The 11,920-nt window shown below is 45.1% G+C and overlaps 1 non-coding gene across 1 annotated transcript; it reads left to right on the top strand.

Moving 5' to 3' along the window:
- Window positions 1-11,443: 11,443 nt before the first annotated feature.
- On the top strand, window positions 11,444-11,515 carry TRNAC-ACA (transfer RNA cysteine (anticodon ACA)). Its single transcript has one exon. It is a non-coding gene; the product is annotated as a tRNA-Cys (tRNA).
- The last annotated feature ends 405 nt before the right edge of the window (window positions 11,516-11,920 follow it).

Genomic DNA, 11,920 nt, shown 5'->3' with positions numbered 1-11,920 from the left:
GAGGCTGTGCGGATGATGGAGCTCTTCAGGAGGTTGGACAGGACACCAAGGTCTTTGAGCATGCCATTTCCTCTGTCTGGAATGTCCTCCACCCCTAGTCCATCCCCCAGTCAACTCCCAAACCTATTTTAATTCATATTTCATTTGTTACTTCCTAGGAAAAATCTTCCCTGACCTCCACACACCAACATTTCCAAGAAAATCAGTTACCTCTGAATAACTTTTCATAGGTACTGTCCTTTCCCTTCATGATGTTTTTCACAATTTCTGATTATATATTTAACTATTTCATAATGCCAAAGAATGCTCAAACTACCGCACAATTGCACTCATCTCACATGCTAGTAAAGTAATGCTCAAAATTCTCCAAGGCAGGCCTCAGCAATACGTGAACCGTGAACTTCCTGATGCTCAAGCTGGTTTTAGAAAACGCAGAGAAACCAGAGATCAAATTGCCAACATCCGCTGGATCATGGAAAAAGCAAGAGAGTTCCAGAAAAGCATCTATTTCTGCTTTATTGACTATGCCAAAGCCTTTGACTGTGTGGATCACAATAAACTGTGGAAAATTCTGAAAGAGATGGGAATACCAGACCACCTGACCTGCCTCTTGAGAAACCTGTATGCAGGTCAGGAAGCAACAGTTAGAACTGGACATGGAACAACAGACTGGTTCCAAATAGGAAAAGGAGTACATCAAGGCTGTATATTGTCAGCCTGCTTATTTAATTTATATGCAGAGTACATCATGAGAAACGCTGGGCTGGAGGAAGCACAAGCTGGAATCAAGATTGCCGGGAGAAATATCAATAACCTCAGATATGCAGATGACACCACCCTTATGGCAGAAAGTGAAGAGGAACTCAAAAGCCTCCTGATGAAAGTGAAAGTGGAGAGTGAAAAAGTTGGCTTAAAGCTTAACATTCAGAAAACGAAGATCATGGCATCTGGTCCCATCACTTCATGGGAAATAGATGGGGAAACAGTGGAAACAGTATCAGACTTTATTTTTCTGGGCTCCAAAATCACTGCAGATGGTGACTGCAGCCATGAAATTAAAAGACGCTTACTCCTTGGAAGGAAAGTTATGTCCAACCTAGATAGCACATTCAAAAACAGAGACATTACTTTGCCAACAAAGGTCTGTCTAGTCAAGGCTATGGTTTTTCCAGTGGTCATGTATGGATGTGAGAGCTGGACTGTGAAGAAGGCTGAGAAAGGAACACTTGTCTGAGAAAGGAACTTTGCTTTCTGGAAATCCGCAGCCAAATCAGCCCAAATCCAATCCTGACAAACACGCCTCCTAAGACTGCAACACTTGCCTTTATCGCCTATTTAGTTACATCTTATTTTAGAAAATGTGAGTGTTTTTTTAGCTCAAACATTCCATTTACCTCCACAAACAACTTCTGCGCAGGCACTATGAGTCAGATGTGGTATTGGATACCAGAACACCTGGGTAAACATGCTGTGGTCCCTCTTTTCAAGTAGCTCACAATCTAAGAGTGAGACAAATTGTCAACACATAATTATGACGCAGATGTGAGTGCCTTGATGGAGTCTTAAAGACAGAACTGAAAAGAAAGTGATTCCTTTTGTCAGAGAAGTGGGCTGGGGAGGCCTCCTGGAAGAGGTGATTCTTGAGTCTTAAAGTAGGAATCAGAATAATCAAGGGGTCACAATGAGATCAAGAAACGGAGATGCTTCAGGTAGATCCGAGTTGTGTTGAAATGGTCAGAGCAATATTCAAGCTGGAAATATCCTAAACTCGAGATAAAATGCTCTTGAGAATGAATTCACCATTTGTTCACAACCCACATCTGACAGGGGTCTCCAGGACCTGCTGATTCCATCTCCTGAGCATGTCTTTAATTCTTCTCTCCTGCCCTATTGGCTTTGCTCCAAGCCAGCCCCTCACAAACTTCCCCAGTTCTACCACACAGTCTCCTAACTGGTCTCCCTGTCTGAAGCCTCTAACACATCCTCCATCCAGCACATCTCACATCAGGAAGAAGTGGATTCAGAGATGCTAGCAGTGGACTTGATCTCTCTCTGTCTTGACTCTGTTTCCCTTTGTGTTAGTTTCACTCTCAACCTAGCCATCTCCCTCTGTAGCCCACAGCCATAGGTCAGTAGGCTTCCTGCTTCAAAAAAGAGGATTTCCTCCTAACAGTGTCAATAACAGTCTAACAGTGTATGTTCATTTCTGAATCAATCTCTTAGAATCAAATAATGAAATACAGCCTGCCCTCCATATCTGCAGGCTCAACATTCATAGATTCAATCACGGATCAGAAATATTTGGAAAAAAAAAATTACAGAAAGTTCCAGAAAGGAAAATTTGAGTTTGCCACACACCAGCCACAGTTTAAAATAGCATTTACGTTGTATTTGGGGCTTCCCTGGTGGCTCAGATAGTAAAGAATCTGCCTGCAATACGGGAGACCTGGGTTCAATCCCTGGGTTAGGGAGATCCTCTGGAGAAGGGAATGGCTACCCACTGTAGTATACTGGCCTGAAGAATCCTGTGGACAGAGGAGCCTGGCAGCCTACAGTTCATGCGGTCACAAAGAGTCGGGCACAACCGAGCGACTAACGCTTTCACTTTATATTGTATTTACAACTATTTACATAGCATCTATATTGTATTAGGTGTGACAAATAATCTAGAGATGATTTAAAGTATACCGGAGGATGCAGGTTATATGCAAACACTTTGCCGTTTTAAATAAGGGACTTGAACATCTGTGGATTTTGGTATCCGCAGGGTGGGGGGACCAATGCCCCTTGGTGCTGAGGGACAATTTACACTTATTGGCCAGGCCTGAATCATAGGTCCACTCGGGGACTGGAAGGAACCGTATGAACTGGCAGTGGTCGGGGGGGGGTGTTTCCTCTAAGCAAAACAGAGATATTATGACCAGCTGAAGGGCGAGTGAGGGTTGAAGGGGGAAAAGGAATAGTTCACTGCAGTGATTGTCTGAAACACAAATCTGATCACCCTGCTCCACTGTCTTCAGGATATGGTGAGCAAGGCCTTCAAGATGCGGCCCCAGCCCCCATCTCGGCAGGGAGTCCTTGTCACTGCCCCCACACCCTCATGCTTCCTGCTTTCCACCAAAGCTCCCCGCTGCATGGAGCAGCATGACCCACTCCGCCTGCCCTCCACGCGGCTGCGTCTCCTTCCTCCAGTGTAACACTGCTCTGCACCTGTTCACCTGCCCCTCCTCATCCCCACCCTGTTGCTTAGTGAATGTTGGTTAAACTGAGTAATGAATTAACCTGCCAGGCAAAGGAGGCTTTGAAGAAAGTTCCCAAGCCTGATTCCTCTGGATATAATTTTATTTATTTATTTTAAATATAAATGTATGTATTTTAATTGGAGGCTAATAACTTTACAATATTGTAGTGGTTTTGCCACACATTGACACGAATCCGCCATGGGTGTACATGTGTGGATATAATTTTAGAATAAACTGACTTAGGGTCCTTGCACTGGAGAGAAAAAAAAAAACAAGCTCTACTTAAGTTTTTCCCTGATTCACTGAAGAGCAAATACGTTTCACTTTTCTTTTCATGAGTGTTCATCCTGCACTCATGCGTCAAGACCCTGCATGTTCTCAAGGACTCCCGCCTCGGCCAGCAGGCAGTGCCCAGGCCCGGCCATCCCCCGGCTCCAGGGTTCTGCTCCTGGTCTTGGATATCACTGTGAGGCTTCAAGCACGTGCAATGGGCCCTGCAGGGACGGGAGCTGCTCTCCACTGCTGCCAGGGTGGCCTGGGTGCCACCGTTTTGCCCACCCAGACTCGTCTGTAGCTCTCCCTGGGTCTAAGGCTGCGTGCCACCAGGGACCGCCCTTTCCCCAGGGGCCCCGCCCCCTCAGGTGTGATCAGGGCAGAGGAGGTGAGGAGGCTGTGCCTCTGACCCCGTCGTTGTGCAAGTAGCTATTACTGTCTATTTTACCAAGACAGAAACTGAGTCTCAAAGTGACAAATAACTTGCCCTGTGTGCTTTTGTCTACACAGCTAGCTAGATATGTAATGTCTCATTCCTCATAACTGCTCATTAACTAGATTTTAGAGAAACATAGGAGTGAGCAGTTATGTCTTGTGGGCTTGTGGATCTCTGCTTGGAGACAGTGCAGGCCACCTGCGACCACCACCCCACCCCTCGGACTCCATTGACCTTTCTGTCTCACTCTCAGTTAGCCATTCATTTACTTATGAATACCTATCTTCTAGGTACTGCTCTAAGCTCTGGGACACAGCAATAAAAAAGACAGGCATCAGACTTTACCTTCCAGTAGGTATGACAAAAAGTACATCAATACGTTATATAATTTCAGATACTTAATGAATGTTATGCAAAAAAATCAAGTGTAATTGATATTCTAGATCTTAAATTGGTTGGTGGGCTCATAAGTATTTATTACATTATCATGCTTCATAGTTTATTTATTCTTTTCATATTTTCTTTGTATATTCTCCAAATTCAGTATTATGAATAATAATGTTGTGCTTATGAAAGGATTAGGGTAAGGGGATGGAGAGAGATTGGGACGGGGAGTGAGGGGTGTCTCAGGGGAAGTCATCAGACAAGATTTCTCCACAGATGAAGCTATGACAAACCTGCACAATGTATTAAAAAGCAAAGACATCACTTTGCCGACAAAGTCAAAGCCATGGTTTTTCCAGTAGTCATGTACAGATGTGAGAGTTGAACCATGAAAAAGGCTGAGCGCTGAAGAATTGATCCTTTGGAATTGTGATGCTGGAGAAGATTCTTGAGAGTCCCTTGGACTGAAAGGAGATCAAACCAGTCAATCCTAAAGGAAATCAACCCTGAATATTCACTGGAAGGACTGATGCTGAAGCTGAAGCTCCAATACTTTGGCCACCTGATGCAAACAGCTGGCTCTTCAGAAAAGACCCCCATGCTGGGAAATACTGAGGGCAGGAGAAGAAGGGGTGACAGAGAGTGTGATGGTTGGACGGCATCACCGACTCAATGGATGTGAGCTTGAGCAAACTCAGGGAGACAGTGAAGGACAGGAAAGTCTGGCATGCTGCAGTCTGTGGGGTCACAAAGAGTCAGATACAACTGAGCTATTGAACAACAATAGAAGGATGAGAGAGAGCACGCAGTGCAAAGTCTGAGCCAGGAGTGATCCCCAAGGCAGGACAGGGAGGGTGGAGGCCCCGCTGGGAATGACTCGGGGCCTCCAGAAGCAGCAGAGATTGGAATGAATGGAGCCCTGTGACTGAGAGGGAGAAAGGGAAGGAGGAGGTGGGCTGAATAGGCAGGGTGTACCCCGAGCAGAGATCTTGGGCACAAGGATCCTAGGCTCATGGCATGCGGATATTATTCCAAGTGTAATGGGAGGTGGGTTTTGTTTTTAAAAGGTTAGTCTTTCGGGAGCACCACAGGAAACAGCTGCCTCTCTCATTTCTCACCTTGCCTCCCCTCTGTCCTCACACAGTCAGGATCTATGTGGACAAGCCAGAGGCCCTTGTCCCTCTTTCCATCTTTCCAGACTCATCAACTCTGAGAATGTGGGCTTTGTTTTTATAGGGCAAGGAGGCAGAACCAGTAAAGGTTTAACTTTATGCTGCTTTTACAGGTGACAGTTAAATCCATGTTGCCAGTAAGTTTCGGGTTCAAATATGTCTGTGAAATGTTGTTCTAGTTACTTGATTTATATTGACCATTAATGTTTTCACCAAACCATATCCTCCCTTAATTACGCTAATAACTTCACTCCTGTCATCTTTGTTCAGCCCCTCAACAATCCTCCAGAGATGCCTGCCTGGACTCCAGTCTTTAAGTGAGAAAACAGAATGGGGAAGAGGGGTTAGTGAAAAGAGCCTGGTCTAGAGACCTGGCTTTAACACCCGCCATGTCTCTTTTCAGCTGAGTGACCTTGGACAAACCATTCAACTTCTCTGAATCCATCCTCTCATCTGTAAAACCAGAATAAATCCTTTCCCAGAAATAAAGTATGGAAAAAAGCACCAAGGACAGTGACTGGCATGTAAGAAGAGACCTGTAACAATGACTTCAGTCTGATTTTAATTAAATTCTTAAATAAAAATTCTAAATCTATTAAATAAATTTGACTATCGCCGGTGCTGCTTCACTGACCACTCAGCAGCTTTCTTACTATTTTTTTTAATGGCTACACATACTCCTTGTAGACTATTTGTAAAATACTAAATAAATAGTATAAAGTAGGAAATAGAAATCATAATCCCATCACTCAGAGATAATTATGCTTAAAATACCCATGTGAGTCACTTTTCATCAGTTTCCTAAGTGACTAGAATATTCTTGAAAACATGAGTAGTAAACAAGTAGACAAATCTCTGCTCTGTAGAGATGGACTGTAGGGTGAGGAGGGGAGGTGACAGGAGTAGGTCTGAGGCTGCTTCAGGGCAGCTGGGCCAGGGTGGGTGGGAGTCATGGAAAGCATCCAGGTTCAGAATGTATTGGGAAGGAAGAGGAGGCAGGGCTTGGAGATACATTCGGTGTGAGTGATCAGAGAGAGAGAGATCACAGATAATGCCTAGTGTGCAGACTGAGCAACCGGCTGAAGAGGGTTGCCGTTTACTGAGATGCAAGAACTGAAGGAGAGGCAGATCTGGGAGAGCATCCCTGGCCACAGGGACATTCTAGATTCTTGGTCTCATAGAAGACTTTCATCGGGGGATGAGAGATGGTGGGGCAGAGCTGACAAAGATAGCTGACACATGATCCCTGAGATGTTGTAGGATGTTTTCCCAACAGCACCTCATGAGCAATTAATTCAGAGGCAACCCCACGGACTCGAGTGCCAGATTTTGGTCCAGAACTAGGCCTCTCACCTTGTTAAAAAAGATTCATTTGTTTATTTTTGGCTGTGCTGGGTCTTCATCGCTGTGTGTGGTCTCTTCTCTAGTTGCGGGGAGCAGGCTTCTCACTGCGGTGCTGTCTCTAATCGCTGAACCCGGGCTCTAGTCTCACAGGCTTCAGTAGTCGCGGCATGTGGGCTCATTAGTGTCAGCTCATAGGCTCCGAGCACTGGCTTGGTAGTTGCACGGGCGTAGTTGCTCTGAAGCATGTGGAATCTTCCTGGACCAAGGATCGAACTGCATTGGCAGGTGGATTCTTAACCACTGGACCACCAGGGAAGCCCCTCCCATCTTTTTTGAAGGAGGAAATTGTAGACACAACTTTCAGCAGTTAAATGCTGACACGGTGTGCATTCCTCATTCCACAATTAATTTCTGACTGCTTTCTATATGCCCAACACTGTTCTAAATACTGGGCATACAGCATCCATCCTGGGGCCCTTATGGAGCTTATATTTTAGTGGATAAGATCATAAATAGTAACAGTATGTTCAATAGTTGTAAGTACCATGGATAAAAATAGAGGAAAAGGTTGAGGGTTGTAGAGAGGTGGCTTTGCAACTTAAATTATCTTGGTGAGAAAGGCCTCTCTGGTTAGGTGACATCTGAGCACGCGGGGATGAGTCTGGGAAATGGGGAATAACCAGGGAGACTTGGCCCTCTTGTGGTGACTGATCCCTCATAGCTCAGTTGGTAAAGAATCTGCCTGCAATGCAGGAGACCCGGGTTCAATTCCTGGGTTGGGAATATCCCCTGGAGAAGGAAATGGCAACCCACTCCAGTATTCTTGCCTGGAGAATCCCATGGATGGAGGAGCCTGGCAGGCTATAGTCCATGGGGTCGCAAAGAGTCGGACACGACTTAGTGACTAAATCACCACCACAGTGAAATAGGTTCTGGTGGTCTAAAGGCAGAGAATGGCAGTAAAGCTGGAATGCCAAGGGTAAACAAGGTCTATTAACTAGAGTTCTCAAGGGAAACAGAACCAATAGGAAATATATATTATGTACATTTACACCCACAAAGAGATTTACTATAAGATATTGGCTCATGCGATTATAAAGGCTAAGAGATCCCAGGATCTGCTGTCTGCAAGCAGGAAACCCAAGAAAGTTGTACTGTACTTTGAAGGCCTGAAGGACAGAGACCCAGTAGAGTGGATTCCAATCCAAGTGTGAAGGCCTGAAAAGTAGAAAGATCTCCGTTCCAGCTCATGCATTCAAGCAGAGAGCAAAGTCAACTTTCCTCTGCCTTTTTATTCTTTTCAGACCCTCAGCATACGGAATGATGCCCACTCACATTGGGGAGGGCCATCTACTTTACTCAGTATACAGATTACAACCGTTCCAGAAACACCCTCACAACCACAGCCAGAAATAATGTTTAACCAACTATCTGGGCATCTCATGATCCAGTCCACTTGACGTATAAAATTAGCTATCACACAGAAATAGGAAGGAGGGTGGGTTAGGAGCACCCAGGGCTTGTGATTGCTGTCTGGACTCCTGATGATGGAGGTAGGGAGGCCGGAGGAGGGCATCTCACAGGGAACAAGGATTGCTATAGGCCAATCCTCTGATTTCTGCTGATGGTGGCCTGTGAGGCCAGGGGAAGGCATTCTTACTTTGCAGAGGACTGTGGAGAGAACTCAAGCTGGGAATCCAGGAAAGGGGCCTAAGGTCAAGGGCAAGAAGGTCAAGGCCCTCAGGGAAACAGGCAGTGTTACTTCTCCAGCAGGCCAAAGATGATGGGGAGCTTGGGGGCAGGCAGGAGCCCTCTGCCCAGACTATAAACATTGGCCAGTTGTGCAGTTTCATACTATAGGCTATTGTACACTATACCATAAGTAGGTGGCATTGCTATGTCATCTGTGCTGTGGCCCAAGAGGCTGCCTGGACTCTCACAGTCTGAATGAAACCTCTAACCATTTGTAAAGTATAACTGAAGAGATATAAATAAAGTTTAGCCAAGTTATTTATATTCATAGTATTCTCGGAGCATAATAGAAGGTACTTATCCTTCATGTCAGAAGCGTGGCCAAGAAGAGCTACCCAACGTCCGAGGCCAGGGGTGGCGGCCTAGAGGAGCAACCCCACGTCCAAGAAGCGGTGGCTGCATGGGCGCAGGAGGGCCTAGAGGAGCTACTCCACGTTCAAGGTCAGGAGGGGCTGCCATGAGGAGATACCCCTCGTCCAAGGTAAGGAGCAGCAGCTGCACTTTGCTGGAGCAGCCGTGAAGAGATACCCCCACGTCCAAGGTAAGAGAAACCCAAGTAAGACAGTAGGTGTTGCCAGAGAGCATCAGAGGGCAGACACACTGAAACCATAATCACAGAAAACTAGTCAATCTAATCACACTAGGACCACAGCCTTGTCTAACTCAGTGAAACTAAGCCATGCCCGTGGGGCCACCCAAGATGGGTGGGTCATGGTGGAGAGCTCTGACAGAATGTGGTCCACTGGAGAAGGGAATGGCAAACCACTTCAGTATTCTTGCCTTGAGAACCCCATGAACAGCATGAAAAGGCAAAATGATAGGATACTGAAAGAGGAACTCCCTGGGTCAGTAGATGCCCAATGTGCTACTGGAGATCAGTGGAGAAATAACTCCAGAAAGAAGGAAGGGATGGAGCCAAAGCAAAAACAATACCCAGTTGTGGATGTGACTGGTGATAGAAGCAAGGTCCGATGCTATAAAGAGCAATATTGCATAGGAACCTGGAATGTCAGGTCCATGAATCAAGGCAAATTGGAAGTGATCAAATAGGAGATGGCAAGAGTGAACGTTGACATTCTAGGAATCAGCGAACTGAAATGGACTGGAATGCATGAATTTAACTCAGATGACCATTATATCTACTGCGGCAGGCAGGAATCCCTTGGAAGAAATGGAGTAGCCATCATGGTCAACAAGAGAGTCCAAAATGCAGTACTTGGATGCAATCTCAGAAAAGACAGAATGATCTCTGTTCATTTCCAAGGCAAACCATTCAATATCACAGTAATCCAAGTCTATGCCCCAACCAGTAATGCTGAAGAAGCTGAAGTTGAATGGTTCTATGAAGACCTACAAGACCTTTGAGAACTAACACCCAAAAAAGATGTCCTTTTCATTATAGGGGACTGGAATGCAAAAGCAGGAAGTCAGGAAACACCTGGAGTAACAGGCAAATTTGGTCTTGGAATACGGAATGAAGCAGGGCAAAGGCTAATAGCGTTTTGCCAAGAGAATGCACTGGTAATAGCAAACACCCTCTTCCAACAACACAAGAGAAGACTCTATACATGGACATCACCAGATGGTCAACACTGAAATCAGACTGATTATATTCTTTGCAGCCAAAGATAGAGAAGCTCTATACAGTCAACAAAAACAAGACCGGGAGCTGACTGGGGCTCAGATCATGAACTCCTTATTGCCAAATTCAGACTTATTGAAGAAAGGAGGGAAAACCACTAGACCATTCAGGTATGACCTAAATCAAATCCTTTATGATTATATAGTGGAAGTGAGAAATAGATTTAAGGGACTAGATCTGATAGATAGAGTGCCTGATGAACTACGGACAGAGGTTCATGACATTGTACAGGAGACAGGGATCAAGACCATCCCCATGGAAAAGAAATGCAAAAAAGCAAAATGGCCTTCTGGGAAGGCCTTACAAATAGCTGTGAAAAGAAGAGAAGCGAAAAGCAAAGGAGAAAAGGAAAGATATAAGCATTTGAATGCAGAGTTCCAAAGCATAGCAAGCCTCTGTGGGAGAGGGAGAGGGTAGGAAGATTTGGGAGAATGACATTGAAACATGTAAAATATCATGTAAGAAACGAGTTGCCAGTCCAGGTTCGATGCACGATACTGGATGCTTGGGGCTAGTGCACTGGGACAACCCAGAGGGATGGTATGGGGAGGGAGGAGGGAGGAGGGTTCAGAATGGGGAACACATGTATACCTGTGGCGGATTCATTTTGATATTTGGCAAAACTAATACAATTATGTAAAGTTTAAAAATAAAATAAAATTTAAAAAAAAAAGAAGAGATAAGAAAGCCTTCCTCAGCGATCAATGCAAAGAAACAGAAGAAAAGAACAGAATGGGAAAGACTAGAGATCTCTTCAAGAAAATTAAAGATACCAAGGGAACATCTCATGCAAAGATGGGCTCGATAAAGGACAGAAATGGTATGGACCTAACAGAAGCAGAAGATATTAAGAAGAGGTGGCAAGAATACACAGAAGAATTGTACAAAAAGATCTTCATGACCAAGATAATTACGATGGTGTGATCACTACCTAGAGCCAGACATCCTGGAATGTGAAGTCAAGTGGGCCTTAAAGCATCACTACGAACAAAGCTAGTGGAGGTGATGGTTGAGCTATTTCAAATCCTGAAAGATGATGCTGTGAAAGTGCTGCCCTCAACATACCAGCAAATTTGGAAAACTCAGCAGTGGCCACAGGACTGGAAAAGGTCAGTTTTCATTCCAATCCCAAAGAAAGGCAATGCCAAAGAATGCTCAAACTACCCCACAGTTGCACTCATCTCACACGCTAGTAACTTCCCTGGTGGCTCAGATGGTAAAGCGTCTGTCTACAATGCAGGAGACCCAGGTTCAAGCCCTGGGCTGGGAAGATTCCCCGGAGAAGGAAATGGCAATCCACTCCAGTACTACTGCCTGGAAAATCCCATGGACAGAGGAGCATGGTATGCTACAGTTTATGGGGTCGCAAAGAGTCAGACACGACGGAGCAACTTCACTTCACTTCACACTCTAGTAAAGTAATGCTCACAATTCTCCAAGCCAGGCTTCAGCAATACGTGAACTGTGAACTTCCAGATGTTCAAGCTAGTTTTAGAAAAGGCAGAGGAACCAGAGATCAAATTGCCAACCTCCGCTGGATCATGGAAAAAGCAAGAGAGTTCCAGAAAAACATCTATTTCTGCTTTATTGACTATGCCAAAGCCTTTGACTGTGTGGATCACAATAAACTGTGGAAAATTCTGAAAGAGAAGAGAATATCAGACCACCTGACCTG

The sequence above is a fragment of the Bos mutus genome, chromosome 15 (genome assembly GCF_027580195.1).
Source record: "Bos mutus isolate GX-2022 chromosome 15, NWIPB_WYAK_1.1, whole genome shotgun sequence".
NCBI classification, from domain to species: domain Eukaryota; kingdom Metazoa; phylum Chordata; class Mammalia; order Artiodactyla; family Bovidae; genus Bos; species Bos mutus.
This window is presented reverse-complemented; position numbering and strand designations above follow the sequence as displayed.